We start from the raw sequence: 12274 nt of genomic DNA, 5'->3' as shown, positions 1-12274 counted from the left end.
GCTTTTTAGTTGATTGCAAATGAAATAAAATATCAAATCGGTCGAAGAGGTATCGCAGATATTGTTTAGGGTTTTCGAGCTAGGATGCATTGAAAATATTAAACTCAAAAAACTGAACATTACGTAGGAAAACGAGTAGATCCATTGGAGGTGCGGGGGATCGAACCCCGGGCCTTTCACATGCAAAGCGAACGCTCTACCACTAAGCTACACCCCCATGCTATGAGGCATCGTGAGCGCAACAACTCGTGACCAACGTATACTAAAAGGTGGTATCTTGAATTAGTTATGCTTTTTAGTTGATTGCAAATGAAATAAAATATGAAATCAGTCGAAGAGGTATCGCAGGTATTGTTTAGGGTTTTTGAGCTAGGATGCATTTAAAATATTAAACTCAAAAAACTGAACCTTACGTAGGAAAACGAGTAGATCCATTGCAGGTGTGGTGGATCGATCCCCGGGCCTTTCACGTGCGAAGCGAACGCTCTACCACTGAGCTGCACCCCCACCCTAAGAGGCGTCGTGAGCGCAATAACTCGTGACTAACGTATACTAAAAGGTGGTATCTTGAATTAGTTATGCTGTTTAGTTGATTGCAAATGATATAAAATATGAAATCAGTCGAAGAGGTATCGCAGGTATTGTTTAGGGTTTTTGAGCTAGGATGCATTGAAAATATTAAACTCAAAAAACTGAACATTACGTAGGAAAACGAGTAGATCCATTGGAGGTGCGGGGGATCGAACCCCGGGCCTTTCACATGCAAAGCGAACGCTCTACCACTAAGCTACACCCCCATGCTATGAGGCATCGTGAGCGCAACAACTCGTGACCAACGTATACTAAAAGGTGGTATCTTGAATTAGTTATGCTTTTTAGTTGATTGCAAATGAAATAAAATATGAAATCAGTCGAAGAGGTATCGCAGGTATTGTTTAGGGTTTTTGAGCTAGGATGCATTTAAAATATTAAACTCAAAAAACTGAACCTTACGTAGGAAAACGAGTAGATCCATTGCAGGTGTGGTGGATCGATCCCCGGGCCTTTCACGTGCGAAGCGAACGCTCTACCACTGAGCTGCACCCCCACCCTAAGAGGCGTCGTGAGCGCAATAACTCGTGACTAACGTATACTAAAAGGTGGTATCTTGAATTAGTTATGCTGTTTAGTTGATTGCAAATGATATAAAATATGAAATCAGTCGAAGAGGTATCGCAGGTATTGTTTAGGGTTTTTGAGCTAGGATGCATTGAAAATATTAAACTCAAAAAACTGAACATTACGTAGGAAAACGAGTAGATCCATTGGAGGTGCGGGGGATCGAACCCCGGGCCTTTCACATGCAAAGCGAACGCTCTACCACTGAGCTATACCCCCCATGCTATGAGGTGTCGTGAGGGCAATAACTCGTGACTAACGAATACTAAAAGGTGGTATCTTGAATTAATTATGCTTTTTAGTTGATTGCAAATGAAATAAAATATAAAATCTGTCGAATAGGTATCGCAGGTATTGTTTAGGGTTTTCAAGCTAGGATGCATTGAAAATATCAAACTCAAAAAACTGAACATTACGTAGGAAAACGAGTAGATCCATCGGAGGAGCGGGGGATCGAACCCCGGGCCTTTCACATGCGAAGCGAACGCTCTACCACTGAGCTACACCCCCACGTACTGACGCATGGTGTGATCAATGATTCGAGAAAAACGAATATTTTACAGAAAAATCTTGAATTAATTATGCTTTTTAGTTAAATACAAAAAGAAAACGAATGACTTTAAGAGGTATGTCAGGTATCGTTTACAGTTTACGAGTTAAGATGCATGAAAAACAATTAACTCAAAAACTGAACTGATCCTTTTGTAGTAAAACGAGCACGTCCATTGGAGGTGCGGGGGATCGATCCCCGGGCCTTTCACATGCGAAGCGAACCCTCTACCACTGAGCTACACCCCTACCCTAAGAGGCGTCGTGAGCGCAATAACTCGTGACCAACGAATACTAGAAGGTGGTATCTTGAATCAATTATGCTTTTTAGTTGATTGCAAATGAAATAAAATATAAAATCAGTCGAAGAGGTATCGCAGGTATTGTTTAGGGGTTTCGAGCTAGGATGCATTGAAAATATTAAACTCAAAAAACTGAACATTACGTAGGAAAACGAGTAGATCCATGGGAGGTGCGGGGGATCGAACCCCGGGCCTTTCACATGCGAAGCGAACGCTCTACCACTGAGCTACACCCCCACCCTAAGAGGCGTCGTAGCGCAATAACTCAAGACTAACGTATACTAAAAGGTGGTATCCTGAATTAATTATGCTGTTTAGTTGATTGCAAATGAAATAAAATATAAAATCAGTCGAAGAGGCATCGCAGGTACTGTTTAGGGTTTTCGAGCTAGGATGCATTGAAAATATTAAACTCGAAAAACTGAACATTACGTAGGAAAACGAGTAGATCCATTGTAAGTGCGGGGGATCGAACCCCGGGCCTTTCACATGCGAAGCGAACGCTCTACCACTGAGCTACACCCCCACGCTAAGAGGCGTCGTGAGCGCAATAACTCGTGATTAACGAATACTAAAAGGTGGTATCTTGAATTAATTATGCTTTTTAGTTGATTGCAAATTAAATAAAATATAAAATCAGTCGAAGAGGTATCGCAGGTATTGTTTAGGGTTTTCGAGCTAGGTTGCATTGAAAATATTAAACTCAAAAAACTGAACATTACGTAGGAAAACGAGTAGATCCATTGGAGGTGCGGGGGATCGAAACCCGGGCCTTTCACATGCAAAGCGAACGCTCTACCACTGAGCTACACCCCACGCTAAGAGGCGTCGTGAGCGCAATAACTCGTGACTAACGAATACTAAAAGGTGGTATCTTGAATTAATTATGCTTTTTAGTTGATTGCAAATGAAATAAAATATAAATTCAGTCGAATAGGTATCACAGGAATTGTTTAGGGTTTTCGAGCTAGGATGCATTGAAAATATTAAACTCAAAAAACTGAACATTACGTAGGAAAACGAGTAGATCCATTGGAGGTGCGAGTGATCGAACCCCGGGCCTTTCACATGCAAAGCTAACGCTCTACCACTGAGCTACACCCCCATGCTATGAGGCATCGTGAGCGCAATAACTCGTGACCAACGTATACTAAAAGGTGGTATCTTGAATTAGTTATGCTTTTTAGTTGATTGCAAATGAAATAAAATATGAAATCAGTCGAAGAGGTATCGCAGGTATTGTTTAGGGTTTTTGAGCTAGGATGCATTGAAAATATTAAACTCAAAAAACTGAACATTACGTAGGAAAACGAGTAGATCCATTGCAGGTGTGGTGGATCGATCCCCGGGCCTTTCACATGCGAAGCGAACGCTCTACCACTGAGCTGCACCCCCACCCTAAGAGGCTTCGTGAGCGCAATAACTCGTGACTAACGTATACTAAAAGGTGGTATCTTGAATTAGTTATGCTGTTTAGTTGATTGCAAATGAAATAAAATATGAAATCAGTCGAAGAGGTATCGCAGGTATTGTTTAGGGTTTTTGAGCTAGGATGCATTGAAAATATTAAACTCAAAAAACTGAACATTACGTAGGAAAACGAGTAGATCCATTGGAGGTGCGGGGGATCGAACCCCGGGCCTTTCACATGCAAAGCGAACGCTCTACCACTGAGCTACACCCCCATGCTATGAGGTGTCGTAAGGGCAATAACTCGTGACTAACGAATACTAAAAGGTGGTATCTTGAATTAATTATGCTTTTTAGTTGATTGCAAATGAAATAAAATATAAAATCAGTCGAATAGGTATCGCAGGTATTGTTTAGGGTTTTCAAGCTAGGATGCATTGAAAATATCAAACTCAAAAAACTGAACATTACGTAGGAAAACGAGTAGATCCATGGGAGGTGCGGGGGATCGAACCCCGGGCCTTTCACATGCGAAGCGAACGCTCTACCACTGAGCTACACCCCCACCCTAAGAGGCGTCGTAGCGCAATAACTCGTGACTAACGTATACTAAAAGGTGGTATCCTGAATTAATTATGCTGTTTATTTGATTGCAAATGAAATAAAATATAAAATCAGTCGAAGAGGTATCGCAGGTACTGTTTAGGGTTTTCGAGCTAGGATGCATTGAAAATATTAAACTCGAAAAACTGAACATTACGTAGGAAAACGAGTAGATCCATTGTAAGTGCGGGGGATCGAACCCCGGGCCTTTCACGTGCGAAGCGAACGCTCTACCACTGAGCTACACCCCCACGCTAAGAGGCGTCGTGAGCGCAATAACTCGTGATTAACGAATACTAAAAGGTGGTATCTTGAATTAATTATGCTTTTTAGTTGATTGCAAATTAAATAAAATATAAAATCAGTCGAAGAGGTATCGCAGGTATTGTTTAGGGTTTTTGAGCTAGGATGCATTGAAAATATTAAACTCAAAAAACTGAACATTACGTAGGAAAACGAGTAGATCCATTGGAGGTGCGGGGGATCGAACCCCGGGCCTTTCACATGCAAAGCGAACGCTCTACCACTGAGCTACACCCCCATGCAATGAGGCATCGTGAGCGCAATAACTCGTGACTAACGTATACTAAAAGGTGGTATCTTGAATTAATTATGCTGCTTAGTTGATTGCAAATGAAATCTATACATATAATAAAATAAGATATTTGTGTGTGTGTGTGTGGCGCGCTTCCTGGGCAAACGGTAAGGCCTAGAAAGATGAAATTTGGTATACAGGTGTTGTTTTTGCCGAAGATGTGCTCCTCGGGCTTCGATTTTTGATATTTTAATAAGAAAAAAAGTTATGTAATGTTTTATGTGTTTTTTTGCACTTTTTACCTCACAGACCCCGAACCAATCGCACCACTCAAATATTTTTTGTACTGTAGTGTAGGAAATTTAATTTTAAATATGATGAATGAAAAAAAATTGAAGACAGAGCAATTTTTGTATTTTTACGAATTTTTGAAAAAACCTTTAATTTGCAGCTTTTTATGGGTTTTTTTTTCTAATATCATCCTGCGAGAAGTATCAAAGCCTCATTTCTAAAATTTAAGTTGGTAATAGTAAAAACATTTCGCCCTCTTCAGAAGAAAAAAGTTCTTAAAAATAAGCAATAGTTTTTTTTTTTTTTTTTTACAATTTTTTAATGCTGAACACATCATGTCTTTTCACGCATCGGTCGAAAAAAAGGTTTTTCATTCCTTTATGCCTCTGACGTCACTACTTGGATTTTGATTCGATATTTACGACGGAAGCTTAATCGCAAACAATGTTAATCTTTTTTTTTTTTTTTACTATACAGCTTACTTCTACATTTTATGACATGATGACCACGTGTTTTTCCGGCAGCGCTTGCTTTTTTCTTTAATTTTTTTGTTTTATTTAGGGATTGCATTTTTTTTCCATCCCCCCTCCCCCAAGCTGGACGTTTTGCTGTATCTATATTACGTTACATTTCATACTTGTGCGCATTTAATTCATTAAAAGCAGGGAGATTTTTTCTTTGTCAAACGATACTTTTTGCACACTACGGGGAATTTTGAAGATAACTTTTTTTTTGCTCTACTTAAATAAAAAAGCGGTTTTTTGAGTGTTGTTTTTATTAGGAAGTAGGCGGGGATGTTAAAATAAATAGAGATGGATAAGAAAATTTAGAGATGGATCGTAAAGGTAGATAGCCGCCGAAGGCGCAAATCTTGGCGTAAAAATGGCACAAAAAAAAAGAAAGAAAAAAGATAGAGATGGATTGATTGATAATGCTGCCAAATTTATTTAAACAGCAGCCGAAGGCGGCAAACTTGAATTAAAAAGGTAAATGACAAGGTAAATGAGCCGTAGGTGGTTGCTTGCACAGAAAGGCGAATGGCGTAAGAAGTCGAACCAGCTGGTCGCCGCAGGCGGCTAGTAAAATATAAAATCAGTCGAAGAGGTATCGCAGGTATTGTTTAGGGTTTTTGAGCTAGGATGCATTGAAAATATTAAACTCAAAAAACTGATCATTACGTAGGAAAACGAGTAGATCCATTGGAGGTGCGGGGGATCGAACCCCGGGCCTTTCACATGCAAAGCGAACGCTCTACCACTGAGCTACACCCCCATGCTATGAGGTGTCGTGAGGGCAATAACTCGTGACTAACATCTACTAAAAGGTGGTATCTTGAATTAGTTATGCTTTTTAGTTGATTGCAAATGAAATAAAATATAAAATCGGTCGAAGAGGTATCGCAGATATTGTTTAGGGTTTTCGAGCTAGGATGCATTGAAAATATTAAACTCAAAAAACTGAACATTACGTAGGAAAACGAGTAGATCCATTGGAGGTGCGGGGGATCGAACCCCGGGCCTTTCACATGCAAAGCGAACGCTCTACCACTGAGCTACACCCCCATGCTATGAAGCGTCGTGAGCGCAATAACTCGAGACTAACGTATACTAAAAAGTGGTATCTTGAATTAGTTATGCTTTTTAGTTTATTACAAATGAAATAAAATATAAAATCAGTCGAAGAGGTATCGCAGGTATTGTTTAGGGCTTTTGAGCTAGGATGCATTGAAAATATTAAACTCAAAAAACTGAACATTACGTAGGAAAACGAGTAGATCCATTGGAGGTGCGGGGGATCGAACCCCCGGCCTTTCACATGCAAAGCGAACGCTCTACCACTGAGCTACACCCCCACGCTAAGCGGCGTCGTGAGCGCAATAACTCGAGACTAACGTATACTAAAAAGTGGTATCTTGAATTAGTTATGCTTTTTAGTTGATTACAAATGAAATAAAATATAAAATCAGTCGAAGAGGTATCGCAGGTATTGTTTAGGGTTTTCGAGCTAGGATGCATTGAAAATATTAAACTCAAAAAACTGAACATTACGCAGGAAAACGAGTAATCCATTGGAGGTGCGGGGGATCGAACCCCGGGCCTTTCACATGCAAAGCGAACGCTCTACCACTGAGCTACACCCCATGCTATGAGGCGTCGTGAGCGCAATAACTCGAGACTAACGTATACTAAAAGGTGGTATCTTGAATCAGTTATGCTTTTTAGTTGATTACAAATGAATAAAATATAAAATCAGTCGAAGAGGTATCGCAGGTATTGTTTAGGGTTTTCGAGCTAGAATGCATTGAGATTATTAACCTCAAAAAAACTGAACATTACGTAGGAAAACGAGTAGATCCATTGGAGGTGCGGGGGATCGAACCCCGGGCCTTTCACATGCAAAGCGAACGCTCTACCACTGAGCTACACCCCCATGCTATGAGGTGTCGTGAGGGCAATAACTCGTGACTAACGTCTACTAAAAGGTGGTATCTTGAATTAGTTATGCTTTTTAGTTGATTGCAAATGAAATAAAATATAACATCGGTCGAAGACATATCGCAGATATTGTTTAGGGTTTTCGAGCGAGGATGCATTGAAAATATTAAACTCAAAAAACTGAACATTACGTAGGAAAACAAGTAGACCCATTGGAGGTGCGGGGGATCGAACCCCGGGCCTTTCACATGCAAAGCGAACGCTCTACCACTGAGCTACACCCCCATGCTATGAGGCATCGTGAACGCAATAACTCGTGACCAACGTATACTAAAAGGTGGTATCTTGAATTAGTTATGCTTTTTAGTTGATTGCAAATGAAATAAAATACAAAATCAGTCGAAGAGGTATCGGAGGTATTGTTTAGGGTTTTCGAGCTAGGATGCATTGAGATTATTAACCTCAAAAAAACTGAACATTACGTAGGAAAACGAGTAGATCTATTGGAGGTGCGGGGGATCGAACCCCGGGCCTTTCACATGCAAAGCGAACGCTCTACCACTGAGCTACACCCCCATGCTATGAGGCATCGTGAGCGCAATAACTCGTGACCAACGTATACTAAAAGGAGGTATCTTGAATTAGTTATGCTTTTTAGTTGATTGCAAATGAAATAAAATATGAAATCAGTCGAAGAGGTATCGCAGGTATTGTTTAGGGATTTTGAGCTAGGATGCATTGAAAATATTAAACTCAAAAAACTGAACATTACGTAGGAAAACGAGTAGATCCATTGGAGGTGCGGGGGATCGAACCCCGGGCCTTTCACATGCAAAGCGAACGCTCTACCACTGAGCTACACCCCCATGCTATGAGGTGTCGTGAGGGCAATAACTCGTGACCAACGTATACTAAAAGGTGGTATCTTGAATTAGTTATTCTTTTTAGTTGATTGCAAATGAAATAAAATATGAAATCAGTCGAAGAGGTATCGCAGGTATTGTTTAGGGTTTTTGAGCTAGGATGCATTGAAAATATTAAACTCAAAAAACTGAACATTACGTAGGAAAACGAGTAGATCCATTTGAGGTGCGGGGGATCGAACCCCGGGCCTTTCACATGCAAAGCGAACGCTCTACCACTGAGCTACACCCCATGCTATGAGGCGTCGTGAGCGCAATAACTCGAGACTAACGTATACTAAAAGGTGGTATCTTGAATCAGTTATGCTTTTTAGTTGATTACAAATGAAATAAAATATAAAATCAGTCGAAGAGGTATCGCAGGTATTGTTTAGGGTTTTCGAGCTAGGATGCATTGAGATTATTAACCTCAAAAAAACTGAACATTACGTAGGAAAACGAGTAATCCATTCGAGGTGCGGGGGATCGAACCCCGGGCCTTTCACATGCAAAGCGAACGCTCTACCACTGAGCTACACCCCCATGCTATGAGGCGTCGTGAGCGCAATAACTCGAGACTAACGTATACTAAAAAGTGGAATCTTGAATTAGTTATGCTTTTTAGTTTATTACAAATGAAATAAAATATAAAATCAGTCGAAGAGGTATCGCAGGTATTGTTTATGGTTTTTGAGCTAGGATGCATTGAAAATATTAAACTCAAAAAACTGAACATTACGTAGGAAAACGAGTAGATTCATTGGAGGTGCGGGGGATCGAACCCCGGGCCTTTCACATGCAAAGCGAACGCTCTACCACTGAGCTACACCCCCATGCTATGAGGTGTCGTGAGGGCAATAACTCGTGACTAACGTCTACTAAAAGGTGGTATCTTGAATTAGTTATGCTTTTTAGTTGATTGCAAATGAAATAAAATATAAAATCGGTCGAAGACGTATCGCAGATATTGTTTAGGGTTTTCGAGCGAGGATGCATTGAAAATATTAAACTCAAAAAACTGAACATTACGTAGGAAAACGAGTAGATCCATTGGAGGTGAGAGGGATCGAACCCCGGGCCTTTCACATGCAAAGCGAACGCTCTACCACTGAGCAACACCCCCATGCTATGAGGCATCGTGAGCGCAATAACTCGTGACCAACGTATACTAAAAGGTGGTATCTTGAATTAGTTATTCTTTTTAGTTGATTGCAAATGAAATAAAATATGAAATCAGTCGAAGAGGTATCGCAGGTATTGTTTAGGGTTTTTGAGCTAGGATGCATTGAAAATATTAAACTCAAAAAACTGAACATTACGTAGGAAAACGAGTAGATCCATTTGAGGTGCGGGGGATCGAACCCCGGGCCTTTCACATGCAAAGCGAACGCTCTACCACTGAGCTACACCCCATGCTATGAGGCGTCGTGAGCGCAATAACTCGAGACTAACGTATACTAAAAGGTGGTATCTTGAATCAGTTATGCTTTTTAGTTGATTACAAATGAAATAAAATATAAAATCAGTCGAAGAGGTATCGCAGGTATTGTTTAGGGTTTTCGAGCTAGGATGCATTGAGATTATTAACCTCAAAAAAACTGAACATTACGTAGGAAAACGAGTAATCCATTCGAGGTGCGGGGGATCGAACCCCGGGCCTTTCACATGCAAAGCGAACGCTCTACCACTGAGCTACACCCCCATGCTATGAGGCGTCGTGAGCGCAATAACTCGAGACTAACGTATACTAAAAAGTGGAATCTTGAATTAGTTATGCTTTTTAGTTTATTACAAATGAAATAAAATATAAAATCAGTCGAAGAGGTATCGCAGGTATTGTTTATGGTTTTTGAGCTAGGATGCATTGAAAATATTAAACTCAAAAAACTGAACATTACGTAGGAAAACGAGTAGATTCATTGGAGGTGCGGGGGATCGAACCCCGGGCCTTTCACATGCAAAGCGAACGCTCTACCACTGAGCTACACCCCCATGCTATGAGGTGTCGTGAGGGCAATAACTCGTGACTAACGTCTACTAAAAGGTGGTATCTTGAATTAGTTATGCTTTTTAGTTGATTGCAAATGAAATAAAATATAAAATCGGTCGAAGACGTATCGCAGATATTGTTTAGGGTTTTCGAGCGAGGATGCATTGAAAATATTAAACTCAAAAAACTGAACATTACGTAGGAAAACGAGTAGATCCATTGGAGGTGAGAGGGATCGAACCCCGGGCCTTTCACATGCAAAGCGAACGCTCTACCACTGAGCAACACCCCCATGCTATGAGGCATCGTGAGCGCAATAACTCGTGACCAACGTATACTAAAAGGTGGTATCTTGAATTAGTTATGCTTTTTAGTTGATTGCAAATGAAATAAAATATAAAATCAGTCGAAGAGGTATCGCAGGTATTGTTTAGGGTTTTCGAGCTAGGATGCATTGAGATTATTAACCTCAAAAAAACTGAACATTACGTAGGAAAACGAGTAGATCTATTGGAGGTGCGGGGGATCGAACCCCGGGCCTTTCACATGCAAAGCGAACGCTCTACCACTGAGCTACACCCCCATGCTATGAGGCATCGTGAGCGCAATAACTCGTGACCAACGTATACTAAATAGTGGTATCTTGAATTAGTTATGCTTTTTAGTTGATTGCAAATGAAATAAAATATGAAATCAGTCGAAGAATTATCGCAGGTATTGTTTAGGGTTTTTGAGCTAGGATGCATTGAAAATATTAAACTCAAAAAACTGAACATTACGTAGGAAAACGAGTAGATCCATTGGAGGTGCGGGGGATCGAACCCCGGGCCTTTCACATGCAAAGCGAACGCTCTACCACTGAGCTACACCCCCATGATATGAGGCATCGTGAGCGCAATAACTCGTGACCAACGTATACTAAAAGGTGGTATCTTGAATTAGTTATGCTTTTTAGTTGATTGCAAATGAAATAAAATATGAAATCAGTCGAAGAGGTATCGCAGGTATTGTTTAGGGTTTTTGAGCTAGGATGCATTGAAAATATTAAACTCAAAAAACTGAACATTACGTAGGAAAACGAGTAGATCCATTGGAGGTGCGGGGGATCGAACCCCGGGCCTTTCACATGCAAAGCGAACGCTCTACCACTGAGCTACACCCCCACACTAAGCGGCGTCGTGAGCGCAATAACTCGAGACTAACGTATACGAAAAAGGGGTACCTTGAATTAGTTATGCTTTTTAGTTGAGTACAAATGAAATAAAATATAAAATCAGTCGAAGAGGTACCGCAGGTATTGTTTAGGGTTTTTGAGCTAGGATGCATTGAAAATATTAAACTCAAAAAACTGAACATTACGTAGGAAAACGAGTAATCCAGTGGAGGTGCGGGGGATCGAACCCCGGGCCTTTCACATGCAAAGCGAACGCTCTACCACTGAGCTACACCCCCATGCTATGAGGCATCGTGAGCGCAATAACTCGTGACCAACGTATACTAAAAGGTGGTATCTTGAATTAGTTATGCTTTTTAGTTGATTGCAAATGAAATAAAATATGAAATCAGTCGAAGAGGTATCGCAGGTATTGTTTAGGGTTTTTGAGCTAGGATGCATTGAAAATATTAAACTCAAAAAACTGAACATTACGTAGGAAAACGAGTAGATCCATTGGAGGTGCGGGGGATCGTACCCCGGGCCTTTCACATGCAAAGCGAACGCTCTACCACTGAGCTACACCCCCATGCTATGAGGTGTCGTGAGGGCAATAACTCGTGACTAACATCTACTAAAAGGTGGTATCTTGAATTAGTTATGCTTTTTAGTTGATTGCAAATGAAATAAAATATAAAATCGGTCGAAGAGGTATCGCAGATATTGTTTAGGGTTTTCGAGCTAGGATGCATTGAAAATATTAAACTCAGAAAACTGAACATTACGTAGGAAAACGAGTAGATCCATTGGAGGTGCGGGGGATCGAACCCCGGGCCTTTCACATGCAAAGCGAACGCTCTACCACTGAGCTACACCCCCATGATATGAGGCATCGTGAGCGCAATAACTCGTGACCAACGTATACTAAAAGGTGGTATCTTGAATT

General features: G+C 40.7%; 32 non-coding genes across 32 annotated transcripts; all 32 read right to left on the bottom strand.

The window, feature by feature from the left end:
- Window positions 1–145: 145 nt before the first annotated feature.
- On the bottom strand, window positions 146–217 carry Trnaa-ugc (transfer RNA alanine (anticodon UGC)). Its single transcript has one exon. It is a non-coding gene; the product is annotated as a tRNA-Ala (tRNA).
- A 508-nt stretch (window positions 218–725) lies between these two features.
- Trnaa-ugc (transfer RNA alanine (anticodon UGC)) lies at window positions 726–797 on the bottom strand. Its single transcript has one exon. It is a non-coding gene; the product is annotated as a tRNA-Ala (tRNA).
- Window positions 798–1305: 508 nt separating this feature from the next.
- On the bottom strand, window positions 1306–1377 carry Trnaa-ugc (transfer RNA alanine (anticodon UGC)). Its single transcript has one exon. It is a non-coding gene; the product is annotated as a tRNA-Ala (tRNA).
- Window positions 1378–1596: 219 nt separating this feature from the next.
- Trnaa-cgc (transfer RNA alanine (anticodon CGC)) lies at window positions 1597–1668 on the bottom strand. Its single transcript has one exon. It is a non-coding gene; the product is annotated as a tRNA-Ala (tRNA).
- Window positions 1669–1884: 216 nt separating this feature from the next.
- Window positions 1885–1956, bottom strand: Trnaa-cgc (transfer RNA alanine (anticodon CGC)). The gene has a single exon. It is a non-coding gene; the product is annotated as a tRNA-Ala (tRNA).
- Window positions 1957–2174: 218 nt separating this feature from the next.
- Trnaa-cgc (transfer RNA alanine (anticodon CGC)) lies at window positions 2175–2246 on the bottom strand. The gene has a single exon. It is a non-coding gene; the product is annotated as a tRNA-Ala (tRNA).
- Window positions 2247–2463: 217 nt separating this feature from the next.
- Trnaa-cgc (transfer RNA alanine (anticodon CGC)) lies at window positions 2464–2535 on the bottom strand. The gene has a single exon. It is a non-coding gene; the product is annotated as a tRNA-Ala (tRNA).
- A 1087-nt stretch (window positions 2536–3622) lies between these two features.
- Window positions 3623–3694, bottom strand: Trnaa-ugc (transfer RNA alanine (anticodon UGC)). Its single transcript has one exon. It is a non-coding gene; the product is annotated as a tRNA-Ala (tRNA).
- Window positions 3695–3912: 218 nt separating this feature from the next.
- Window positions 3913–3984, bottom strand: Trnaa-cgc (transfer RNA alanine (anticodon CGC)). The gene has a single exon. It is a non-coding gene; the product is annotated as a tRNA-Ala (tRNA).
- Window positions 3985–4201: 217 nt separating this feature from the next.
- Window positions 4202–4273, bottom strand: Trnaa-cgc (transfer RNA alanine (anticodon CGC)). The gene has a single exon. It is a non-coding gene; the product is annotated as a tRNA-Ala (tRNA).
- Window positions 4274–4491: 218 nt separating this feature from the next.
- Window positions 4492–4563, bottom strand: Trnaa-ugc (transfer RNA alanine (anticodon UGC)). The gene has a single exon. It is a non-coding gene; the product is annotated as a tRNA-Ala (tRNA).
- Window positions 4564–6048: 1485 nt separating this feature from the next.
- Window positions 6049–6120, bottom strand: Trnaa-ugc (transfer RNA alanine (anticodon UGC)). Its single transcript has one exon. It is a non-coding gene; the product is annotated as a tRNA-Ala (tRNA).
- A 218-nt stretch (window positions 6121–6338) lies between these two features.
- On the bottom strand, window positions 6339–6410 carry Trnaa-ugc (transfer RNA alanine (anticodon UGC)). Its single transcript has one exon. It is a non-coding gene; the product is annotated as a tRNA-Ala (tRNA).
- Window positions 6411–6628: 218 nt separating this feature from the next.
- On the bottom strand, window positions 6629–6700 carry Trnaa-ugc (transfer RNA alanine (anticodon UGC)). Its single transcript has one exon. It is a non-coding gene; the product is annotated as a tRNA-Ala (tRNA).
- Window positions 6701–7206: 506 nt separating this feature from the next.
- On the bottom strand, window positions 7207–7278 carry Trnaa-ugc (transfer RNA alanine (anticodon UGC)). Its single transcript has one exon. It is a non-coding gene; the product is annotated as a tRNA-Ala (tRNA).
- A 218-nt stretch (window positions 7279–7496) lies between these two features.
- Trnaa-ugc (transfer RNA alanine (anticodon UGC)) lies at window positions 7497–7568 on the bottom strand. The gene has a single exon. It is a non-coding gene; the product is annotated as a tRNA-Ala (tRNA).
- Window positions 7569–7787: 219 nt separating this feature from the next.
- Window positions 7788–7859, bottom strand: Trnaa-ugc (transfer RNA alanine (anticodon UGC)). The gene has a single exon. It is a non-coding gene; the product is annotated as a tRNA-Ala (tRNA).
- Window positions 7860–8077: 218 nt separating this feature from the next.
- On the bottom strand, window positions 8078–8149 carry Trnaa-ugc (transfer RNA alanine (anticodon UGC)). The gene has a single exon. It is a non-coding gene; the product is annotated as a tRNA-Ala (tRNA).
- A 218-nt stretch (window positions 8150–8367) lies between these two features.
- Window positions 8368–8439, bottom strand: Trnaa-ugc (transfer RNA alanine (anticodon UGC)). The gene has a single exon. It is a non-coding gene; the product is annotated as a tRNA-Ala (tRNA).
- Window positions 8440–8656: 217 nt separating this feature from the next.
- Window positions 8657–8728, bottom strand: Trnaa-ugc (transfer RNA alanine (anticodon UGC)). Its single transcript has one exon. It is a non-coding gene; the product is annotated as a tRNA-Ala (tRNA).
- Window positions 8729–8946: 218 nt separating this feature from the next.
- Trnaa-ugc (transfer RNA alanine (anticodon UGC)) lies at window positions 8947–9018 on the bottom strand. The gene has a single exon. It is a non-coding gene; the product is annotated as a tRNA-Ala (tRNA).
- Window positions 9019–9236: 218 nt separating this feature from the next.
- Trnaa-ugc (transfer RNA alanine (anticodon UGC)) lies at window positions 9237–9308 on the bottom strand. Its single transcript has one exon. It is a non-coding gene; the product is annotated as a tRNA-Ala (tRNA).
- A 218-nt stretch (window positions 9309–9526) lies between these two features.
- Trnaa-ugc (transfer RNA alanine (anticodon UGC)) lies at window positions 9527–9598 on the bottom strand. Its single transcript has one exon. It is a non-coding gene; the product is annotated as a tRNA-Ala (tRNA).
- A 217-nt stretch (window positions 9599–9815) lies between these two features.
- Window positions 9816–9887, bottom strand: Trnaa-ugc (transfer RNA alanine (anticodon UGC)). Its single transcript has one exon. It is a non-coding gene; the product is annotated as a tRNA-Ala (tRNA).
- A 218-nt stretch (window positions 9888–10105) lies between these two features.
- On the bottom strand, window positions 10106–10177 carry Trnaa-ugc (transfer RNA alanine (anticodon UGC)). The gene has a single exon. It is a non-coding gene; the product is annotated as a tRNA-Ala (tRNA).
- Window positions 10178–10395: 218 nt separating this feature from the next.
- Trnaa-ugc (transfer RNA alanine (anticodon UGC)) lies at window positions 10396–10467 on the bottom strand. The gene has a single exon. It is a non-coding gene; the product is annotated as a tRNA-Ala (tRNA).
- Window positions 10468–10686: 219 nt separating this feature from the next.
- On the bottom strand, window positions 10687–10758 carry Trnaa-ugc (transfer RNA alanine (anticodon UGC)). The gene has a single exon. It is a non-coding gene; the product is annotated as a tRNA-Ala (tRNA).
- A 218-nt stretch (window positions 10759–10976) lies between these two features.
- Trnaa-ugc (transfer RNA alanine (anticodon UGC)) lies at window positions 10977–11048 on the bottom strand. Its single transcript has one exon. It is a non-coding gene; the product is annotated as a tRNA-Ala (tRNA).
- A 218-nt stretch (window positions 11049–11266) lies between these two features.
- Window positions 11267–11338, bottom strand: Trnaa-ugc (transfer RNA alanine (anticodon UGC)). Its single transcript has one exon. It is a non-coding gene; the product is annotated as a tRNA-Ala (tRNA).
- A 217-nt stretch (window positions 11339–11555) lies between these two features.
- Trnaa-ugc (transfer RNA alanine (anticodon UGC)) lies at window positions 11556–11627 on the bottom strand. Its single transcript has one exon. It is a non-coding gene; the product is annotated as a tRNA-Ala (tRNA).
- Window positions 11628–11845: 218 nt separating this feature from the next.
- Window positions 11846–11917, bottom strand: Trnaa-ugc (transfer RNA alanine (anticodon UGC)). Its single transcript has one exon. It is a non-coding gene; the product is annotated as a tRNA-Ala (tRNA).
- Window positions 11918–12135: 218 nt separating this feature from the next.
- Trnaa-ugc (transfer RNA alanine (anticodon UGC)) lies at window positions 12136–12207 on the bottom strand. The gene has a single exon. It is a non-coding gene; the product is annotated as a tRNA-Ala (tRNA).
- Between the last annotated feature and the right edge of the window lie 67 nt (window positions 12208–12274).

Source organism: Uloborus diversus, chromosome 5, assembly GCF_026930045.1.
Source record: "Uloborus diversus isolate 005 chromosome 5, Udiv.v.3.1, whole genome shotgun sequence".
Lineage (NCBI taxonomy): Eukaryota > Metazoa > Arthropoda > Arachnida > Araneae > Uloboridae > Uloborus > Uloborus diversus.
Note: the sequence above shows the minus strand (reverse complement) of the source record. Positions and strands in the feature narration are given on the sequence as shown.